At 38.4% G+C, this 24,711-nt stretch overlaps 1 protein-coding gene and 1 long non-coding RNA gene across 5 annotated transcripts in view; one reads left to right on the top strand and one right to left on the bottom strand.

The window, feature by feature from the left end:
* Positions 1–17,793, bottom strand: part of LOC5565621 (zinc transporter 1) — a 104,186-nt gene extending 86,393 nt beyond the window's left edge. Inside the window, exons 1-2 of one of the 4 annotated variants that reach the window (XM_021841906.1) lie at positions 17,463–17,793; positions 16,385–16,874 (exon numbers count right to left, since the gene is read on the bottom strand). The gene's annotated coding sequence lies outside the window, so the exon portion shown is untranslated. Of the gene's footprint in view, positions 1–16,384; positions 17,431–17,462 lie in introns of all 4 variants that reach the window. The other 3 variants (XM_021841907.1, XM_021841904.1, XM_021841908.1) reach the window with 3 other exon arrangements.
* LOC110675904 lies at positions 7,609–9,794 on the top strand. Its single transcript, XR_002499901.1, has 3 exons — positions 7,609–9,267; positions 9,433–9,483; positions 9,542–9,794. It is a non-coding gene; the product is annotated as an uncharacterized LOC110675904 (long non-coding RNA).
* Positions 17,794–24,711: the final 6,918 nt, after the last annotated feature.

Raw genomic sequence — 24,711 nt, 5'->3', positions numbered from 1 at the left:
TTCAATCTAGTATTCATCAAATGTTTGTTCTTTGTCTCAATCTCTCCGTATCTCGATGGTCCCTTAAATATCGAGATGTGGAGAGGCGACTGTAATACTAATACTCAGCAAGGTCTTGTTGAATAGCTGCGCTTTTATCGCTACTGCTATTCGGACCTCTAACTTATGGCTCTAATAGTCGCATTCGAATCCAATCACAATAAGCTAACAATGGTCCCTAATACTAATGCATAGTTGGAATCTCCCATTCTAAGGATGAAATGTAAGCATACATAGTCTTCCTGTTACCAACAATATTGCTTACAAGTGTTCTAAAATTACGAAAAATAATTACCTAACTCAAAGCATAATCTCCTTTCATTTTGACGCCTGCAATCGCCTTAGATAGGCCTCCAACCACTGACCACAGATGTTGACGAACCGGTCACTTGGTCGCACTGACCAAGGCAATAAGTACCTACTTACTAGTGATAGCAATCGATGGACGATTGTTCGTTCGTTTAGCTATCAAACATTAACGCCACTCATTCGGGTAGCCATTCTACTGCTAGTGTCGCTGCCCTGCTGATAACGGAAACCGTTTCTGGACGCACAATTTATCACAATATAATTCAAACGTTTCACTGTCAAACCTACATGTGTGAAACCACTTCAGGGGGTCACCCGTTTCCATTTGCTTCGATTTCAATTGAAGATCGTTTGACTCAGCGATTCCGGGATTTTTGAGCATACACACGTGTTTATCGATGTACTTGAAATCTGAACGCTAGAGATATGTAATACGTCAGCGGTTTTCAGATCGTGCTCCTCGGAGCACTTGGTGCTCTGCGATAGTTTTATAGTGCTCCGCGACATTTCATCAAAATTCTATAGCAAAAGCAGAACAGCCCCTTGAAATAGGCCACAAACGGGACAAAATTACGAGAAATGGTTCTAAAGAATCGTTTTTGCAATTTCTAATCGAAATAGGCTGTTTTTCATCACGTCAATCTGTCATGAAACGGCCTACTTTCCTGCACTGAATTATATATTGTGATAATAGTCATTAGGCAACTGAAACCAGTGCTGTAATGATCCATTACGCAACGCTTTCTCATTACGCAACTGTTTTGAGTTGCGTAATGAATCACAACACATTTTTTTTTTTCAGAAATTGTAAAATAATGGTGAATGCATTTCGTTACAATTTCCGATACCCTCAAGTGGTCTTCTACGAAATTGCAAAAAATGTTTTTTGCAATTTCTCATCGTAATAGGCTGTTTTTCATCATGCCAATCTGTCATGAAACGGCCAACTTTCCTGCACTGATGCATGCAGTGCGGGAATATTCATTACCTAACTGAAACCAGTGCTGTAATGATTCATTACGCAACGCTTTCTCATAACGCAACTGTTTTGAGTTGCGTAATGAATCATAACACAATAATTGTTCAGAATTTGTAAAATAATGGTGAATGCATTCCGACATTATTTCTGATACCCTCAAGTGGACTTCTATGAAATTGCAAAAAATGTTGTACGTAACTCGTTGCAGAACTCGATTTTGACAGCACTCGTCGTTTTTATCCTACTCGGCAAGCCTCGTAGGATAAATTTACGACTCGTGCTGTAAAAATCATCATTCTGCAACTTGTTCCGTAAACTACTAGTACGTAACTCGTTGCAGAACTCGATAGAGCAATAGTAGTTTACGCAACAAGTTGCAGAATGATGATTTTTACAGCACAGTTACAGTATGTTTATCCAACGAGGCTTGCCGAGTTGAATATGTACGAAGAGTGCTTTAAAAATCGAGTTCTGCAATGAGTTGCGTACAACATTTTTTGCAATTGCGTAGAAGACCACTTGAGGGCACCAGAAATCATATCGGAATGCATTCACCCCTATTTTACAATTTCTGAGAAAAATGTTGTGCTATGATTTAATACCAGGGTGTCTACTACCTGGAAAAACCTGGAATTCTCATGGAATTTTATTCAACCTGGAAAAACCTGGAATTCTCATTGAATTTTCTTCTACATTCAGGGAAATTATTTTGAAACAGTAATAGATAGTAGAATATTTGGGTTCTGTGGCAAAAAATCTCCTCAACCATAAATTTTGTCGGCTGCGCCGCTATCAAAACATTAGTTGACATGTTCAGTCCTTTTAACGATTTCTAATTAATCAGTATAAAACATGTTTAGACAAGGCCTTAAGGTTGCCAAATTAGTAAAGGCAAGTACAGTTTAGGTTGGGTCTCGCTCATGAGCAGTTGATAAGTTGAAAACTTGAAAAAAAAAAAATACAAAATTGTTTTTTTGGATATTATACTAAATAAATAAGCACCTGGTGCAAAATTCTAGAGGCTCCAGAGAAACCTACAAAACCTATTAGGCGACTATTCTACAAGTTCTTAATGATATTTTTCTCAGATCTTCAGACTGCTTCAGGATTTCTAGTAATTTCTCCAATGATTTCTTTTTGAATACCTTCATAAGTTTCTTCAGGGATGCTACCTGCAATTTTTCAATGGATGCTTAGAGGAATTTCTTTAGGATTTGGTCCAAAAATCTTAGAGCGCTCTAACGCTTCCACAAAAGTTTATTCGTTTCGTCACTTTTCCACAAAAACCTACAATAATTCCTAAGCCGATTTTTTCATTTATTCCAGGCATTTTCGTAAGGATTTTTTCAAATATTTATCCTCGATTACTTTCAGGAATTGCTTAAAAAAATATTCAGGCATTATTCGATGATGTCTATTATAAACTTTTCAAAGAACTCCTCGATATTTTTTTTCTTGGATTCTCATTAAGTTCCTCCAGATGTTTTTCTTGGAATGTCTCCAGCATAACATAAAAATATTGTTGCTGTGGTTCAAACATTTCTCTGATATTTTTTTCTGTAAAATTTTCCAATCTCCATAGATTTTTTAAAACTTTATTCAAGGTTCAGGGATTCGAACCAACTACTTCACTGCCCATACTCGCATGACAGTCCCATATTATATGGGATTTCATATATAAATGGGACTGTTATGCGAGTATGGGCAGTTCAATTATTTTCTTCAAAACGTCTTGTAGAACATTATTTGGAGATAATATTTGTTTATATTTTAAGAAGGTTTCTTTTTCCTTGACACGAATGCACCCTTCTGGTGTAAAGTGTCATTAATGAAACAAAAAAATCAAACATTTAGGAGGTCTTTCATAGATCCTCGAAGGAATTCAAGGAAGTCGTACTTAGAACTCACACAAAATTACTCCATGATTTTCTTTCGAAATTCATTTTTTTCAGAACAATCTAAAAATTTTGCTTGAAATTTGAATAAATGACTAGAAAATATATAACGATTTCAATGAAAATTCTTCAAAAAGAAAAATGGAGGAATTACTGTATGAGCTTGTGAAGATACTCTAAACGGAAATGAGAAATTAGAAAAAATCCAGATTGGATTAATGTAGGTAAAAAACTTTTTTTTCGGAAGAATTATTTAGAAAGTTCATGAAAAATTTCAAAACAAACTCCTGAAGAGATCTGCGGAGTAATACGGGAAAGAAATCTATAGTACATCAAGCTGCTATACTTGTAATGTCATGAGAAATTACAAAAAGGGCCGTAGAATACATAGAAAAATGTCTGTTCAACATAGAAAAATGTCTGTTCAACGTAGCAATCAAACTCTCATCTCGTGCTTCCTGTTAGGTATCTCTTATTATTCACAATATATGTATGGTCTCTCTTTTTAGACACTTCTAGGTGTCTAATGTAATTATTTCTAATACGATCATACTATCAGCCTCAATTTCCCCAAAGAAAAAAAAATGCAAAACGCTCTCCAGAAAAAAATGTAAAAAATATTGTGGGTACATCAATGAAGTCCATACATCTGAATCCCATTTTAAGAGAAAGATTATGAGTAAGGCCCTTTCAGATCGCTGGTTAAACATTCTTGATTTTCGTGGTAAACAACAAAAATAATCTTTTTTTTTTCCTAGATAATTTTATTTTCGATCATACCTTTCATTTAAAAAAAAAAGGTTTTTAATCATCTTTAATTAACTATTCATATGTTTTGGGGAATTTGTTTAACCTAGATTTTTTTTTAAAGCTAAGTATGCTGTTTCGCTCAAGAAAAGTAAAGAAATTCCTTGATTGAAAGGGTCAAGAAATTTCCTACTGAGAGCCCCCTTTAAAGTTACATTTCTTCTGAACTGCGTACTGCGATCAGAAAAATGTGATTTTCTTGACCATTTCTTGGGAGGAATTTTCCACGCATCGAGATAGGCGATTCCTTTTCTTATCAGTAGCAAACCGGCCTTAAACCTGGAAAACCTGTAAAACTCAGGGAATTTCATTTCTGTAAATGAGTAGACACCCTGAATACGCAACTCAAAACAGTTGCATTATGAAAAAACGTTGCGTAATGAATCATTACAGCACTGATTTCAGCTGCGTAATAACTATTATCACAATGTATAATCCAGTGCAGGAAGGTAGGCCGTTTCATGACAGATTAGCGTGATGAAAAACAGCCTATTACGATGAGAAATTGCAAAAATCATCATTCTGCAACTTGTTCCGTAAACTACTATTACAATTTCCATCAAGATTGCCTAGATATTTCGAAGGATTTTCATATATTTCGGCTTACTGAGCATTTTACACTTGAAGTTTGAATTTTGTGATAAATTTAGCAAATGAAACGCCAAACAAGCTGACAGACTTGCAGTTAGTTGAAATCGTTCGTATTTTCAACAGCCAATATATAAAAAACAAAATGTGCTAAGGTAGAGATTTTTTGAAAATGGCAATGGTCTCAGTAGCGTTAACTAGAGTGAATAGCGGTATTTTAGTGCTCGAGACAAAAATGCTCTGAGAGCTAAAAAATATATTCAAGAAAATAGAAATCTCAGCGAAATATAAGGATTCCCAGTTGCCGAAAGTAACTTGCCAAATTGAACTTTCTCGGGGATACGACTGTGATGATTATGTTGTAGGTTATGGCCTTCAGTCTATTATGCTCAAAAACTGATTTTAAGTTTTCATCCGACATTTCGGACACATTTATTGTGCCTTTTTCAAGGAATTAACTGTGTTTCGTTTTCTCGTTAACATGCCCACAGCATAGGCAGCATAAGTCAACATACAGAATCTACAAGTTTGCCCGTTCTGGTCTTAATACGGGCGTAAAATCCGAAAAACGATCCGCGTCGCCGAACATCAATAAAGTTGCCTGTTTATCGCCACTTTTATTCTGGGGGGTATTCACAATAAGAATTGTTGATAACGTAATTCTGAAAATTTTCTATTGTAATCTAGAGCAGGAATTTTCAGGAATGTGGGTATTTCTCGCGGGATCCCAAGAATCTAAGCAAAATCACAGTGATATCTGGAGATTTCTAGCAAGCTCTTGTAGATTCTTCACGTGTTCCAAAGACCATGTCTTGAATATTCTCAGCAGAATCTTCAGCAAGATCTTGACAATTTCTTAAGGAATCTTGATTGAGAATATTTCAAACAAGATTTTTTAATTTCCCATTGGATCCGGGGGATTAAAACTTTTCAGCCTAATCTGATGGATTATAATCGAACTTTCATGTGGATTCTTTGGGGATTTCTAAAGGTATCAAGGGATTTTGAGAATTTGAGAACTGGTAAAAGTGCTCCGCGAGTCTAAAGATCTGAAAATTCCTGCAATTATTAATCCAAGATCAAAGGACCGGACCGATCATAAACTTGAAAAAGTGGTGCCAGTGCTTTTTGCAAACGGAACGGTACGTAACGGAATGATTGTTAGGGAGTGTCAGTCAACGAACGCAAATCGCAATGCAACAACGAGCGCCGGTACTCGTCAAGGCATTATTGCGGGGCAACAAACGTCCTATGCCTTGTATGTACGTGCGGCTAGACACGCGTCCTCCTCGTCGAAGCGTCGATATATCGAGCTTTGCATTATTTATTATTTTGAATCGATTTGCTCTGTCGCCTCTGCCTATCAGCGCGGGGACCGGTTATTAATAAGGAATACTGCTATATGGGGTAGATGTACCAATAATGGCAATAGGGAGAATCAAAAGTGTTATTTTGCAGTTTTCCTTAAAAATATGAGTTCCCGCACTAACAGGAAGGATAAAACTATTTGATTTGACTATACAGAGATATTTATAAGCCCATCAGTGCAGTACACTACACAAAAATGATCATTTTGAAATATCGTATTTATCACGTATATATCTCTTTGCAATTTACTAAAACCAATCGATCCTTTTTTATACGGTATAACTACTTCAACTGATGAAAATTTGTTGCACAATTAAAAATAGCTCCATGGTAGAGAAAATTATCTCAACGCAGCGATTGAATCCTGAGGAAATTGAGAGAATCTCTCTCTCTCTGTAACAATTATAAATTGGGTCCTAAAATGTTGAATGAAATCTTGTTTTTATTTAATGACACGAAAGAGCATGTTACTGCAACTATTTTAGCAATTTTTCCCGCTCAAATGACGGCTATATCATATTTAAACTTTAATTTAAAAATTGGGGCCATAAACGAACCTTGACACTTTTGATCATGTTTGACGTTCGCTCAATCGACAAAAACACCACAGGGCTTTTAGTTTTAACACTGGGGTTGTTCCTATCTGACATTTCGGAAGGGACACGGAAAGCAAAATACACCCAAAATTTAAGTTTAAGCCAAGGAGTGTGACAAAATCTAAAAAAATGTTTTTTGGACTCAAACAAAAGAAAAACATTGAAAAATTGAGTAAACTTGTGTTTTTGGCCTAAACTTAAGCGTTTGGCACTAAAATTGGTACAGGTCTTTAGGACCCTATTGCAGCAAATCGTAAAAGCCTCTTTATGGTATACTGCTACAGTTCTGGTTAGATCGGGGGATAGCAAGGTATGATAAAACCCATCTAAACAAGCTCCAAACCTGGAATACACTATTGCTATCGGATGTTCGGGGATTGTTTATCATGCCAGTGAAATAAAACACCTACCCCAAATGGTAAATATGCGACAAAAATGGATTTTATCATCGCTCTCTCTCTCTCTCTCTCTTTGGGGATCACGTTATTCATCAAACTTGAAACTACAACTTGCGATATATTTCCGAGTATGGACCGCAACAGTTGGGATGTTTTTCTTCGCTTGCTTTGACCGTGCTTCAAAATCAAATGAGAACGATCTCAACAATGTTCATGTTTTTAAATTTTTTATCTTTATTTTCCAAAATCACGAACCGATAAATCTATATAAATAAAAATGGAATGGTGTTTATATGTCACGAAATGGCTTACGGACGGGTCAGCGGATTTGGATGATTCTTTCTCCATTTTGTTTGTCAAGGGTTCCGTCGTGTTTGTATGTATAACATTTCCAGGATATTCACCGGGAAAGTCGGAAAAACGAGAGTGAACGGAACTGTCATTTTGTATGGGATGATTCGTAGTGGTTTTCAACAGCCTACTTGATGGCAAGACGAAGTTTGCCGGGACCACTAGTAATAAATATATTGCTGTTTGCGTTTGACGTGCAAACCTTGGCTAACTGGGCTTCAAATGCGGTAACACAAAGCAATCAAAGGATACTTAGCAACCATGATCCATATCACCGCCAACCTAGCAAAGAAAATCAAATTTTGACTTCGCATTACTTGTGAAAAATCTTACCGCGTTTGGTGTTCCCGCATTTGATATTTGCGTTTCAAATGCACACAGCAATATAGTAATAACAACATCAACAAGTCATGTATACGTTCTAGAAACGCGGTCAAAACCTGATTTTTCTCCAAATTTTTGACATATTGAATCCATAAATGGTACACTTACTCTATTGCAATTGCATCGCATTGAACTTCTATGTGAGCGTCTCACCATTCCACGTTGTGCATTACTAGGCTTGTACCCTCGAATAGTCCTCCGTTTACTCGTCTTTTAAAACGGTCGGCTGGAGCAGAAACACAGATTCTCCGCGAAGGCACGATTTGTTATTTATTTTAAACGTTAATTGTGGCACCGGAGCAACCGTCAACCGTTGTGAACCCTTTTTTGAATAGGAAGACGAGGAGGGGAGTTGTAGGTAACTAGTTGTCTACGTTGGTGACACATGCAGCAAACAATGATCCAAGTGCCAACAGCAACCATTACTATGGCGGTGGGAAACAGCCTTCACTGTTTAAATTGATTTATTTGCAAGGTAGTGCTAACGTTTGCCGTGCTTTGTCTATTTACATGGTGTTAGGTAAATATAATTTTACAAATGTTCTTACAAATGAAATAATCCTGCATGCATATGCAGTGAATTCAACAATATTGCTCATATTTGAATTTGAGTGTTTTTGTTCGAATTACAAAACTTGAAGTTCAAATTCGAATCCATAAAATGATATCGAAAGTCATAACAAAATGCCCATAAACTACGTGGTAATTAAGGAGTGGGATGAATAAGACCCAATATCCATTAAAAGTCATGCCGGGGGGAGTAATTTCGCGTGGTCGACCAAATGGTATAGTATTGTTTATCGACTGTGTAACTTGCTAGATTTCCAATCCAAAGTATGTTGTGTCCAGCAAACAACATACAAATTCATGCAATATTAACAATCATTATTCTCCAATTAATAACTTTGGCAAATTCTTGTAAAAACACGCTGGAGAGATCAAGTTTCAATATGAATGTAAATTTTAAAGCAGAAGAACAAGCAAAATGACGGTAATATATTGTCACCAGTAAGTCGAAAGAAAATCCCAACCTCTCTGAAAAGATTCTCAACCGGAAGAGAATCAAAACCGCCCTCCACATCCAAACCGACAATCCATCACACTTGACTATGATTTGGGAGGTTAGAGGGCTACGCAAATCATTCAACCTTCAGTGCTGCCTTTCCGGCTTGGGTCCTTTTTCCCATTCACACCGGTAGGTATGAAGCCTGGTATCTACGCAAACGACGCACGTTCAGATTGATTGCTCGCCCCCTCCAAAACGATGAAAGGAAGTGATGATTCCGTTTCGGTACGTTTTTTGTCACCAAGCGATAAGGAATGGATCTCGGTCGCCCCAGGGTCGGAGGTGATTAAGGTAAATATGCCAAGCTGAACCCAAGGGCGAGATCAAAGCATAAGCTTGAGGTCATCCATTCGTTTTCAGGTGGATTCTCGTTCCATGCGCAATGCAAATACGTTTTGGGGTTGACCATTAAGTTGGTATGAAATGCACTATGCGGTGTATGATTCAATAATATACTTCACATTTATAGCTCTAGAATATTCTCCAGGTATGCAGAAATCCAATATGACAGAGCTGCCCATACTCGCATAACAGTCCCATATGATATGGGATTTCATATATAAATGGGACTGTTATGCGAGTATGGGCAGAGAGATTCATTCAAGTGAGATTTTAAAATTGTTACAGAAATTTTTTTTGGGAAACTTTCCAGATGAATTGTTCAGAATATATGAATATATGAAGATTCTCCCATATCCATTCGGTAAGTGAAAAAAAAAAGTTTCAAATGCTGCAATTGTGACTTATTTCTTACATTTCAGTTCGAATGGAATCGTCCGGAGTTTTTTGAGGTCCATTGGAAATGTCCACCAGATAACAGCTCATAGAAGTGAGTTGATCCCACCCTAGTTTCTCGGAATCTAAAACAGTTTTATATTAAGTGGTTCTCTGCCTGACTTCATCTATACGAAACATAAAGTCAGAGCTGAAAATCTATTACATACACACTTAAATTATTTTACGGATTCCTGCAAAATCTCAACAGCTGAAAAGTTCAGTGAAATAAATTAACGGAGCACGGTAAATTTTTACAGTATTCGGTAATCACCGGAAAAATCACCGTAAAATTTCGACGGAATTACGGTGTTTTATTTCACCGAACTGTTCAGCTGTTGAGATTACGGTGAAATTCACCGTATGAGCTTAGTGTGTAGTTTAAAGAACTATGTTTTGGAAGCAGTTTGTTTGATTTAACTCAAATAAAGTTCAAGAACGGCTCCTAAAATCTTGATAGCTTTGTGTATATTAAAAAATTGACTCAAATTTTAAGAACTCAAAGATTTAAATAAGTACAATCAGACGTAAAATCTGAAATTCCTTAATTTTAAAAGTTTTTCTGTTCATTATGATTTGATTCGAGAGATGGTACAGATGGGGTCAAGATCCGTCATTGATTTCCAAATTTTCAAAAACAGTTTTTAGGTTCAAAATTATAGCGTTAGCGTAGTTACGGTATACTTCGTAGATTGGATACTAGCAACATTCATGTTTTTTATTTTGATAATCTCATCTAGAATGCCTTCTGGACCAAGGCTAGGGAATAAGCCTTGATCTAATCTTAAATAAGAATACTAAAACCATGAATATTGCTATTCCCGGCCACGCTTATCTTCACCGTTACTTGGGATTGGGGAAGGAAATGTTGATGTAGCACTTACTTAATGAGAGGCCTCCGACTCAGCTACACCCTCATAAGTGCTACGGAGTTGGGGGTCGGGAGGGGTATTAGGTCATCAGGATTCGCCTGAAAAGCTAGCGATAGACCCAAAGTAGTTTTTTTTTAATTGTTTTTGACTTAATCTCTTGAATGCCGGCAATCAAAAGAGGACAAATGTTTGATTTACAGTATAAAGAATGTTGTTTCACGTCAAAATAGTCGATTACGCGTTCAACTCGTTATAACAGTAATAACGATCCACTTTCTACCTAGTAAAAAGCAGAATAGATCCCTCCAGGGTCATCTAAATAAGAAAAACAAACTTTGTTATGATTCACATGGAACTATCATTTACATGAACATACAACCGACTAAAATGCACTCACAATGCATAGCCTATTCCACGATAAGCGACCGGTTGAAACGAGTAATTGCCGCACTTCAAATAAGCGAGAGAAAAAAAAACACCCGGGACAACTGCAGAAACATGTCGCACTCCGAATCGCGAAAATCTGATCACGAAACCGTTACATCTAAAACAAATTCGGGTATTCTGTTTAAAAGGAACGGACTCACCAAATGCTTGCAGCCTCCGGAAAAAAGTTACTTAATCCCCCGCCGCGGCGCCGGTCAACGTCCACCCTACTCTTGATCCAGGTTGAAACGTATTTGTTTTCCCAGGTTCAGAAACTGAATGCACTCGATTTTTTTTTTCAACGCGAAACTGAACAACATTTAAAACGCGGAAGAGCAACAATTTCACGCCGAAAGAAGATTTCCACTTTTTCACTGTCACGAAGAACAATTCGACAAATTTAAAACGATTCCACAATTTTTCCGTTCAAAATTATGAACATTTACAGGAAAATTTGTTCACTGTATTCTATTCTCCAACCGAAACACAGTGAACACATTGTTATTAAATAAATTTTAGTTTTGAACAGAAAAACTGCTTTTGATGATGACGATGATTACGATTACGGAGCGTTTAACGTTAACGCAATTTAGAATCATTTCGTTATATATGATTTTGCAAAACATGTTTACTTGAGAGCATGAGAAGGAATCGCGTCAAATTATGATTTCCCTACAAAGATACAGCCGTAGAAAAGGGGATCAAGCCTCCTCAGTCTCCCCTAATGATACTTTTACGTTACTGTCAATGGTTTGGATACCATACTGTAGAATATATGGTATATTTGAATAATCGTCATTTAAATAACGTTGTAATGTAACGTTTTGATAAAAGCTGTTACATCCAAAGAGTACGATGATCACAATACTGAAAAACCTATATAACCACCGGTTAAAAACTTCCATAAGGGATCGTTCAAATATTACGCAATGCCGCAGATGGAGGAAGAGGGTTTTCTGGTTTGGGTTCATTCACAAATTTCATAACGCCGAAAATGACAATTTTCGACACCCACCCACCCCCTCGTAACGCTTTTTGTATAAACATTCTACGAATTTTGTATGAACTGTAACATTTTGAGGACACCCACCCACCCCTTTCAGCGTTATGAAACAGGCCCTTTTCGGCTGGTCTTTCGTAACTCTGTTTCATATCAACCAAATTCTTTCATTTCAGACATTTAAATACTTGCTCATGAATTTCTCTAGCAGTGATGAAAAGAAGCGAACATGTGTGCTGAACCGGAATAAAAACTAAACAAAATGCTCGCGAGCATTAGAGCATTAGATTTACTCGCATCTGTCGTGCTCACGGAGTAAATGAGCTGTTCAGAGCTAATTGCGCGTTTGGGAAACAAAGCCCAAAGAGATTTATGGTTCTCAAGGGTTTTTGACTTTAAACTAGTAGTTTACTAACGATTTGATGGACATACTATTGATTTGTCTGTCAAAACCGTAATAAACCGTAATAACCGAACTTTTTGGTATTTCTTTTGGTATGTTCTCCCGGGCAGGCGGGTGCGAACTTACTCACACCAAGCCTGTTCGCGAGTCTGACATGTTTGTTTTGCGTTGGTTTACACTCGTGAGGTGCTTCGTGATGCGAGCATTTTCACCTATTCTCTAGAGATTATTCAAGATATTTCTTCCGTCTCCAAAAATATGTCCTCAATGATTCCAAGGGATTACTTCAGGAATACTGCGAAAGATTTCTAAGGAATCGCTTTGATAAACATTTTAAAAGTTCTCCCGAAAGTGTATCCTTGTATTTTAAGATGCCTTCAGTATTTGTTATATTCTTTTTTTTTTCAGAAGTACAGGTCGGACGGATTATCCGGAGTATCGATTTTTATTTCACTTCGGATAATCGAATCACTAAAAGAAAAATAAAAATCCGCAAAAAAAGAACGTAAATATTATCTTTTTTCGTTGTTTTATTTATATGATGCTGATGCAGTGGCGTAGCCAAAAAATATTTGTAAGGACATTTCGGGGCTGAGAAGAAAACACATGTTTTGACCAGAACACTCGAAAAAAAAATTCAAGCCCCTTACCTTCGTCCAAAACTGCAAAACCATTCATAGTGTATATTGCAATACCAAATTATCTCAAATTTATGCTCAAAAAAACAAGAATATCAAAAAACAAACTCCGGATAATCGAGTCTAAAATTCCGGATAATCGAATCCTGGATAATCGAGTCCGACCTGTATTTATCTAGATTCTTGATAGTAAGTGTTTACGAATTCAAGAAATTGTATAAGAAATTCATGGAACAATCTTAGGATGAATTTCTGGAGGTATTGATGGAAGTACGCAAGAATAATTTCAAGAGTACTACCACAAAAATGTCGTTACTTTTTTCAGAAACATATTGATCTAGTTACTGCCTTTTTTGCAGTCTCGCCTATGTTTTTTTTTAAAGCCACCGACACGTTAATGCTTCCAATGGACGATTTGCCCTTCGAAGGAAGCACGTCGAAAAACGTTTTTTAAAAAAACGCGTTTTTAACATAATTACGCGTTGTTTTTACACGGGACTTCGACCAATGGTCGGTGTTCAGACAGACCGGACTAGATGGTATTTTGGCGTTCCAAGGATACGTTAAGAACTCCATGAATTCTGCTCTTTCTGATTCTATTCTGATACAGATGTATCATTGAATAGTTAAGTTCCATTGTTAGAAATTTCTGGGGGAATCCACGAGAAATATCTAGAGAAATTTCTTTAGAAGTCCCAAGTTGAAAAATAACAAATTGTTTGAGGAATTATTGCATACTTCCTGAAAAAATCTGAATATATTGCAGGGCGAAATATCTAAAGTCTGATGAAATTCCTAAAATCACTGAGCTGCTGGGTGTTTCGTGTTGTCCGTTGCCTAATGTCAGTGATTGTTCAGTCTGTGCAGCCTCTGTCTGAAACCGGTGTAAATTGTCTTTGACTTAAAAAAAAGCTGAAGGAACTTCATAGAACAACGCTTGGAGATGTCGTTAGTAGGATTCCAATTGAAATTAAAAAATGTCTAAAATTATTCCTTATGAAATTCTTGATTTTTTTTAAACGAATCCTTGGGAACTTTTCAATAAAATCACGGAATCTCTGGATGACTTTGTATAATACCTGGACAAAGAGTTGTCCTTAGATAATTATTATTAGCTTTATAGCAGTGCACATTGGTCCAGAAAGCAAATTTAGGCCGAAGTGAGATTTTAGGGCCATAGATATCGCTTACGAATAGACGAAATACTGGTAGAGGAAAAGACGATAAATTCCTGCAGAAGCATCCAAGTTAGTTAAAAACAACTGAAAAACAATGTACTTTTTCTTTCTAAACAAATACACGTGTTACCTTTGGTTTAATGTGCTCAGGTGGCCATAACATTTGTGAGTTGAACATGGGTGGATATTCAATAATTATGGATTTAGCAGAATCGATTTTAAAAGAGCTAGAAAAATATCATCTGCTCCACATTTTACTCAGAGGTACTATGGAAAATGGTGATATGGAAAGATATATTTTTTAAATGATCAAAGTTGAGATATCAGGCATACAAAATAATAATTTTAAGATGAAAAACTCAATGAAATGTATAAGAAATACAACTATGGGGTACGTTCAGCAAAGTTGAAGCAAAAGATAATTATAAAACTTTGTAAAATATAGTAGCCCAATAAAAGTATAAAATAAAAAAAAAACTCAAGAACAAAAATTGATTTTGTTTATTAAGAATAATTTATTATCCAGGTTTTTAAGCAAGACCGAGAAAAAAAAATGTTCGGCGAAGTTGCTTGTATGATCATTTTCTACAACTTTGCTGAACATACCAACATATTTTCAAATAAAGAAGTTATACGCTAACTAACACTTGCGATTACATTTTTTTTTATACGTATAGTTTGTAGTACTGAAAGTTCTGAACGTATACTCTGAAGCAACTATGGCCGTAAAATAAATAAATCGAGACGAAAACCTCATGTCCGCCTAAATTAGCTTTCTGGGCCAGTGTGCAGTGGTTTGTCGCTCTAAGTGAGCAAAAGTTAAGCCATTTTTGGAATAATGTCTGTAGATGTCTCGGAAAAATCCCTGGAAATTGTTGTATTAAGTCCATTTGGAGATGGATAGCTCAACAGTTCTCTAAAGAATTTTCCTGAAAAATCACTATTTAATTCCTGAGCATCCTTATATGGACTCCTTATTGATTCCTCAGAGAAATTGCTTTTGGATTTGGTAAAGAAGTTCTTCGATGCATCCCTTGATATGTTTTTGAAAGACAACTGCTATAAATTTATAGAAGAATTCCTGGAGGAATTTCGAAAGGCCTTCCTGATTTTTTTTCGAAAAAATACTAGATAGGGTAGGTGTACCAGTTATGGACATAGTGGTTCCCTATTTCGCCATACGTGATTACTTTAATGTCTTCAAATTTCGAAAATGTTTGTGTGTCGTAGTAGTTAGATTTAACATATATCTTGATGTAAAAACATTCAAAAAGATTTAAAATGTGAAAGTCATTAAAATTTTACACATGGCCAAATAGGCAACCACTATGGCCATAAATGGTACACTTTCCCTAATTGTTTGTATAATCTTTAGCGGATCTCTTAAAGATTATTTAACGAGTTCTTAAAAAAAGCCGTTAGAGTTTTTATTGGATTCCATGTCTTACTATCTAGAAAAATCAAAGAAGAATTTCTTAAATATTTGTCGTTGGAATTGTTCAATTAATTCATAGATGAAATCATTTGGCAGGAATTCTAGGTAAAATTTGTAGATGCATTTTTTTTGCAATTCCGGATAAAATCGCTTATTGGACTGAACAAATGGTTTACATAGAACTATGAAATTCATACTTTTGGTGCGAAACACAGATTTGAAATCCGGAACCGAGTAATATTTTTACACAGTTTTTCAAAAATATAAATAAAAAAACATTACCGCGCCGTTACAAATCAAAAGATCGCACACTACCCATTCGCCTTAAGACGGTTCACTAGACCCAGTCAAATTGTTTGCTTCGCCGATATTTCGGCAGAACGATCGACACCAGCGGCATGACTTGGCTGAACTTGACTAGGGTGCAACCGAGATTCAAAAGTGACAGTCACGGATCCATCATAAGGTCGTTAAATTTATCACAATTAAGAAAAAAAAAATAAAAACAACTTACGACATGAGAATCAGAGTTGCAAATACATAATGAACGCTCTCGACATCGTTATTCAATTAAGTGCAGCTGGATGCTGCTGTTTATCAACTTTCGAAAGAAAGCTCATCTGGGTAACCCTCCCTACTCTCTCCCGCTCTCTCTTTCTCTTGCACTCTGACTCTCGCATCCCTTGTCAACAACGTGTTCGACACAGCGACACACATTGTTTTCTGGGGGGACGGTGGGCGGTTGGTGGCATGGTCGTGAGCCGATAAACCTAATGACCTTCCCCTCAATACCTATTTCAGGTGTACCTAGCGCAAACAACACACGGATGGACTGAGATGATACAAAGAGATTGACTACCCGGTTATTAATCACTTACCTTCCGGTTCTCAACGCGAGCAGCCCTTCGACGAATCCACGCAATATAGGTGCGTAATAGTGTCCAGTGCAGAACAAAGGCAGCACTGATTCTCGAAGAATCATTCGTCGTCACTGCCAAGCACCAGTAGCCAATGAAGAAGCGATACCCAAACACATAGTATGTATCTTCACCACTACACAATCAAGCTCCTGCAAAAAAGTGGGATTCACCTTCGATTCCGTCGGAATCCGCTGAATCACTACGAGATGCTTTTACCCTTTCTCGATGGGATATGATCATAACACTTTTTTTTTTCTTATTTCTGACGCAATTTCGGCTTAAATGTTTTCACTGAACAAGCTCGTTCAACATTAATGACTATCTCGGCTAAGAGTACCGCGTGCAAAATTGACGAACCGAACTAACACACATAATCACTGCCGATGCCTAAGTACTGACTGACTTCGCTTAGAGAGGTTCCATAACACTTCCGGACTCTTCTGCAATGCTATTTAAGGTAGGTAACAACGAGTCGAGTCGACCGATATCGAGAACAAACAGAAAAATAGAGGTCGCCTACTTTGTGGCTGTCCACCCCTGAGTGACACCAAAACCTAAAACAAAACTTTTCGTTTCCACTACTGGCATGGCACCCTATACTAATCGAGACGATCTGTTTTCATGCGTTTTCTCTCTACTTAAATATGGCACATCTCCACATTATCATCATCACCGTCATCACGTCACGTCATTTTGCAACGCAAGATAAATATGCAGTGCTAGAGTGCACTCTGGCCAATCTTCCCAAATGCCTCTACGAGTAGAAGCAGCTGACGACAAAGGGGGCTTGATATGCACCGTCAAGTCCTGTTGGCTATCGAATTGCTCATCCTCCTTTCTCTGTAGAGGCTGCTGGTGCTTCGTCCTTGAAGAGAATCCGTAATCACACACGCACTTTTTCACTTCTTCGAACTCCTTGCCCGATCCACCCCTTGAATATCCAAGAAGGCTGGCTGGGCTCGCAAGCTTCACCACCAATAGAAGATGCCCACAAAGTCAAGCTACTGCGATTGAAAAACAATGAACAAATTTTCACCTCTGTTCTCACGGAAACAATCCCTCCGATAAACGATCAAAGGAGGCTAGGCAGTGGGCAGCGAAATTCGGTCCGAGTGCACCACCAAAGTGTGCTAAGTAAAATAAACTAGGCGATAGAAGAACACGCACGCGACACGACCAGGTCGACAATGAACACAGTACTGTGACGAAGATTGTCCGATTGTGTAGTAGGAAATTTGCACACTAGGTTTGAGCAAAATATGTATTCTCGATTTTCTTTCTCTCTGACGACGTTCCACTATTGCTGCCAACCAACCTGCCTGCCTGCCTGCCTTGCAATCTCTGATGTTCAACAAATCCGCGTGACAGATATAAGCACACACTCGCACGGCCCCATCGTGGACATCCACCACCCATTATCATCGCCGTATGAACGCGATACGATCTGGACGAGTGGTCGTGTGCATAGGCAGTGAAGTTGACGTTCCCTCTTGATGGGTGGTGGTGAACCTGGGCAGCATAAAACACCTCCCTCGATGTTGCGACCCGAGTGCGCCATCTGACGGGTTTATGCTGTGCGCATGATTCAATGTGGACGTTACGTGGCGAGCCAGAGCGATGCAGGCATACGCGTAGCTTTGGGTTGTAAAGGAACTTATCTATTATCAGAATAGATCTTTGAACTGTTAAGTGGAATACCTATAAATAAATGAAAACCGAATTTAGTACTAGGTATACCATTTAATTTCACTAGAGTTTGTATCCTTAGATAGATACGCGTATTTCGACCTCAACTGTAAGGTCTGCTTCAGTGTCGTGTACTAGACTTTTTATTACTTATCCATTGTTCATGGGCTCAATTGAATGCTTTGGTGTATATGTTTTACGAATTACAGCAATCCTGCGATATTAGTAGATTACGCAATAAGTTGCAGAATGATTATTTTTAATGCACGTGTCGTACAAAGAGGCTTGCCGAGTTGGATAACTGCAAGTTCTGCAACGAGTTGTGCACAACATGTTTTACAATTTTGTAAAAGGCCACTTGAGGGTATCAGAAAGCACATCCAGATGCGTTCATCATAAGTTATGGCTATTTGTTGGTTTTAGACGAGGAAAATTTAATATTCGATCAAGCTTTAATTGAATGAAAGAAAATGAGAATGAAATGTTATTCTTTTTTTTTATATCAGAGCGTCACTAGATCTATAATAAAGATGCTTTGAGATGTATTAGTTTTTGCATAAATGCTTGGAAACCATTTTTGGTCCATAGTGCAGCGAAAGTTCGAGCCATGTATTATTTCGTGGAAAATTTTTAAATTGCCTAAAATCCACATACCATCAGTGCACCAATATCCGCTCATGTCCCAATTTCCGCTCACTAGTGTAAAAATTGATTTTCGTGTCAAAAACAACATTTTTCGCACGGATATTCTAGCAATATTAACAAATTTCAAATGAAGTCGTCTGACGTTATTTTCATTTGATAAAATAAGTCTTTATATTGAAAACTCAAGGCCCTAGTGAGCGGTTATTGGATCACTAGATATTTTTGTGTGTTCCAATAATCGCTCATGCAAAAAATTAAACAAATCTGTACAGAAATGTCGATTTTAGTATACAACTTTCTTTATTACAATAGTAGCTATGGTTTAACCATAAAAAATATCAGGATAAATAACAAAATTCGAAATAATGCATTTTTCACGGAATATTTTTACCATGAGCGGAAATAGGAACACTTAGATGCGATAACAAATGCAATTAAATATTTTTTTATGAAAGTTTTTTAAATTAATTTTTATTTTGCCGCTGATTACCTATACTTGAAGTTTCATTGTGACATACACATAGTATTGATCGACACAGTAGTTCTTTTATAATTAATATTCGAACACATAACTTCCTTTAAATGAGCGGAATTTGGTGCACTGATGGTATTATATTCACATTTAGCAAAATATGTGTGATCGTGAAAAAAAAGGCTTAAAAATTTTACGTTTTTCCTTAGTTTTGCTGCATTTTTTAGGTAAATTACAATGAAGTATTTTTTTAATGGAAATTTGGTGTGTATTTGTGCATGGGTTTAGGGTTCTTTTAGTCATTACCACAGACTAAGAAAGCTTTTCGTCTTTACAGAGCTGGTAACGACTGAGTGCTTTAAAAATAAGAAAAAGAGACCTAAAATGAAACAAAATGAGACCTAAACAAGACCGAACAGGAACCAAGAGAACGAAACGAAACCTAAATAGGAGCCAGGCGATAAAAAACCGATTCTTCATAGCATCAGACATTTCTCTAAGATCTAAAACATTTTCTGTAATTACGTATTACTGTGTTTTTTATGATTTCTTCTAGGAATTTCATCAGATATTTATTCTAATATTACGTTTATTAAGAAAATTTTCCAGTTTACGGTAGCCGCAGAGCTCTACCGCAGCTGTCAAAGTTCTACCGCAGGCTTCGAAATCATTCTATCATTGAAGCAAACGATTCAATCATAGTATGCTTGAAAGAGAAAACGCTATGAAAAATAGTAACAAACAACAATCATCAAGACGGTATCCAAGGTATCATTGAAGCCTACTGATGATTTACAAGTGCAAATCAGTTATAAGACTGCTGCGGTAGCTTTTCGGAAAAGTTTCCCTAAAATTGCAATAAAATGTTTAGATATTACTCCGGAAATTTTCCTAGGGAATTTCTCCAAGAAATTTGTTTGAGATATCACAAGAATTTTATTTATTTATTTTATTTTATTTTATTTAATTTTATTTTATTGATGTAATTGCCTCCCTTAAGGCTAAGTAGCCCGTCATTCGTTTTGGCAACAATGATGACTTTTCAGCATTTCAAAGTGATAAAACTCAGTCTTCTTAGTTCATATTGACTTAATAAAGTATCACTGTACGCCCTAACATGTATAAAGTATGCTGATACTTTTTCAGCTGTGTCAGTGCAAAATCAACTGATTTTCTTTTATTCGAAATCGTGAGATGAATTAGCAACAATCATCAACGACGCGTACAAATTTCAATGACGGCCTACTTCGCCTTAAGTCTCCAGGATAAGTTTAAAAACTCTCACCTTCCATATTAGACCGGGGGTTTGTAGTTCGGGAAGTAGGCAACGCAACATCTTTGACCTGGGGTTCTTTAAGTTTTGCTTCTACTTAAGACTTCCACTACACGTATGAATTATTGGTTCTTTCGAGAAAGCCAAGGAACAACTTGGCAAGGTAGAAGGCCAAAAAGACACATATACAGTGCTGTTCTGAATAATAGCAGCGCATGTCGATTTTCATACAAAATGCTCAACTTTGACATGCTGTAGTTTTGTTCCCTTTCAAGCAATCGAGCTGAAATTTTCTCCACAGAACTACAAATATGATCAATTTTGTAACTACAAAATTTCAGTTTTTTCTGAGTCCCTGCCGAAAAGTGAGACACTAGGTAAAATTTTTCGCCACTTTTATATCCTGCAAATAAAGAATAAAATAATATGTTCATCAGTCCACAGTTCGGGAAGTCTCTCATCTGCGCCAACTGCATCCAGTACTTATAGCTCAGAAATACAATAGGTACGAACAGATAAAAGGTACCAAGTCATAAGGAATAATTAATATCACTTGAGATAGGTAGACATGACACTAACATAACTGAACAGAAGAAAATTTTTGGGGCAATTGAAAAGTAAGGAGACATTTTTCAAAAACTTTTTCTGTATTTTTTTCTTTAATTTTTCATAAAAATCAATTTCAGCATGCTGCTTATATATGGTGGGAGTCAAGCTAAAAAATATACACGACCTCATTTGTTTCAATTTAAAGTCTCTAGAATTGGAAGAATCTCAACTATGCGAATTCCATTACCCACTTGCCCCACGGTACCTTATGCTAATGCTGGGCTTCCCAAATTATGGATTTGCGGCGCCCCGCTTATTGCTGACTCACTTGTACGAAAAAAAAAAACGATCAAGTGAGCTTGCGACAAGCAGAGGCGCCTTGAATCCATATTCTGGGGAGCAAGAGTTCTTCGCCATATTTCTTCTTTCAGTTTCATGTTCTGTCACACATGGCTATCTAAAGCCACTACATTTCGAATCCAATAAGCAAATTAGTAGGTTTTCATGATTTAATAATTAGACATTCATGTTTGCTTCACATGACAACTTAATGTTGATACACATGTTATTATACCGTGAAGTCAATGACAAAACCCATATAGCCACCCAACAAGTCATGTGGTTTTCCTCATTGCGCAAATCTACACACTTAATCGTAGAATTTAATCTCGGTAGCTGAATGACGATTTCAGTCCGTAAAACATATTTTTATGATGGCAGCCCTGCGTCATTCAGCATCGCGCGCCAATTGAGTGTAAAAGGAGCTGACTGAATGAAGCTCAAAAGTGAATGGAAAGAAGGAAATGAATAAAGCTCATTCAAGTGTTTTGCCTCGACCTGTAAAGACGTGTTTTACTGTTCTCTCTGCTAATTTACCCCTCCAATAGGTTATGGGCCTGTGAAGTAGCCATTTTGTTTTTGTGCAAAGTGAACACGTTCAGACAAGTCGTGGCGCGTTTGTTGGAATTTTTCCGGAAGTGTTAAATTCAACAAAAATGGAGAAAATTGGTATCGCGAAGTTAACGAACGATAATTACGATTCGTGGAAATTGGAAGTCGAGTTTTTGTTAGTGAGAGAAGGACTTTGGAAGTATGTCTCGCCGGGAGTGAAGCCGGAAGTGGCTGCTTCGGGTTCGAACGTCGCGGAACTGGCTGCCTGGGACGAGGGAGACCAGAGAGCGCGCGCGACGATCGGTTTATTGCTGACAAAAAGTCAACACGGGCATATCCGGAATACGAATTCCGCGAAAGCAGTGTGGGACAATTTGGAAAAGCAGCACCAGAAGAAGACGCTTACGACCAAAGTGCATTTGCTCAAGCGAATCTGCGACATGGAGTACCACGACGGGGACAACATCGAAGAACACCTGATGGAGTTTGAGGATTTGTTCGAGAAGCTGGCTAATGCTGGAACAAAACTAGACGAAGATCTCCAGGTGGTTTTAGTGTTTCGAAGTTTGCCTGGTTCGTTCGATGCCTTGACGACGACGCTAGAGAACCGAGCCGATGATGAGCTAACGATGCATCTTGTGAAAGGGAAGATCATAAACGAAGTGCACAAGCGTCGTGATCCGGCGGTAGTGGATTCGGTTGTTCTCAAAGCGGAAGACAAGAAGAAAAACTCAGTGTGTTTTTTCTGCGAGAAGCCCGGTCATAAGAAAGCAAACTGCAGCTTGTGGCTGAGGCAGAAGAAAGAAGAAGGTGACAGTAGCTCAGCAGTGAGCAGGCACAGCGAAGTGAGAAAAGTGTCGAAAAAGCTCGCGAAGGCGAAGCTTGCGACGTCGCGATCGGAAGAATTTACTTTTCTTGCCAGAGAGTGCGTGACGAATGGTTGTGTCGTCAATTCCGATGTGAACGTAGAACCGAGAAATAGTGCGTTTGTTGCCAGTGAGTGCGCGGCGAAAGACTGGATCGTCGATTCCGGTGCGAGTTCGCATATGTGCGCAAATCGGAAGTTTTTCGTGTCGTTCAATAAACCGCGGATGGACACTCCGAAATCGGTTACGGTTGCCGACGGTAAACATGCAGCGGTGAAAGGCGTCGGATTGCGCCAGATTTTTTGCATCGGAGGTGGTGGCGCAGAAACGCGAATTTTGTTGAGTGAAGTGCTTTTCGTTCCTGATCTCGACATGAATCTCGTGTCCGTTGGCAGGCTCGTTCAGAAGGGAGCGAGCGTAATCTTCGACAAGAACGGATGTAGAATTGCGAACGGTGATAAGATTGCTGCTATTGCGCCGTCAAGCAAGGGTCTGTTCCATCTTCAAATGGTTGAACGTGCTAGTGCAGTTTCGGGTCAGTGTCATACGAAGAACTGCATACACGAGTGGCACAGGAAGCTGGGACATCGTGATACTCAAGCTATCCTGGATCTGGAGCGGAAAGCTTTGGCAACAGGCATCAAGGTACGTCACTGCTCTGTTCGTTATTCTTGTGAACCCTGTTTGGAGGGAAAGATGGCAAGGCGACCATTTCCTAAGAAAGTGAGGCGTAAGTCGAAAGCGGTGTTGGATTTGATCCACAGTGACTTGTGTGGGCCGATGAAAACGGCCACACCTGGAGGTCGTCGGTATTTTCTTTCGCTGATCGACGACTACAGCCGCTTCACCACTCTATACATTCTTAGGAAGAAGTCGGATACCGTGGACGTTATCCGAGATTTCGTACGTTTGATGAAAACGCAGTTTGGTAGACCCCCGAAGATCATCAGATCGGATCAAGGAGGAGAGTACCGCAGCGCAGAGTTGATCAAGTTTCTCAAGCAGGAAGGAATTCAGCAGCAGTTTACGACAGCATACACGCCACAGCAGAACGGAGCTGCGGAGCGCAAAAATCGTTCGCTGGTAGAGATGGCACGGTGTATGATCATCGATTCTGGATTGCATTATCGTTACTGGGCCGAGGCGGTTAACACGGCCAACCATCTGCAGAATATGTTGCCAACGAAACCGGTGCAGCAGACGCCTTACGAGATTTGGCACGGTACGAAGCCGGACATGAGCATGATCCAGATTTTTGGTTCGGAAGCTTATGTGCATATCCCGAAGGAAAAGCGGACGAAGCTGCAATCGAAGGCGACAAAATTGACGTTTCTTGGGTACTCCCAGCAGCATAAAGCGTGGCGTTTCATCGACTTGAAGACAAACGCAATCGTTTTCAGTCGGGATGCTCGTTTCTTGCCGTCAAGTGATCGAGAGATTCCGGATGCAGTCGATGACGAAATTTTCGTGGTGCCTCCGGTGAAACCGTCCAGCAACATGGAGCATGAAGAGTCGGACGAGTCCGATGAAGATTCCGAAGATGAGCCGGACGCAGATAGTGACGATGAGGAAGAATTCCGTGGTTTGAAGAAGAATCTTGCGACAATTTCGATCTTGGTTTTGAAAATCCAGCAGATCGGAGTTTATATGAAGATGCCAATGGCAGTGTTGTCTCTCGACAGGACGACGAACTAGTTTCGATCCAGGGGGAGTCGACTTATTTGCAGGAGGAGCAATTCGCCGTTACACCTCGTCGGTCTGGAAGGTCAACGAAAGGTATTCCACCTGAACGTTACGTGGCGGATGGTAAACTGGCTCGGAGTCAGCAGTGTGAACCCCGAAGCTACCAAGAGGCAGTGAGTGATCCTGAGAATGGCCATTGGAAGGCCGCCATGAACGACGA

This window comes from Aedes aegypti, chromosome 2 (genome assembly GCF_002204515.2).
Source record: "Aedes aegypti strain LVP_AGWG chromosome 2, AaegL5.0 Primary Assembly, whole genome shotgun sequence".
In the NCBI taxonomy this organism is placed as follows: domain Eukaryota; kingdom Metazoa; phylum Arthropoda; class Insecta; order Diptera; family Culicidae; genus Aedes; species Aedes aegypti.
This window is presented reverse-complemented; position numbering and strand designations above follow the sequence as displayed.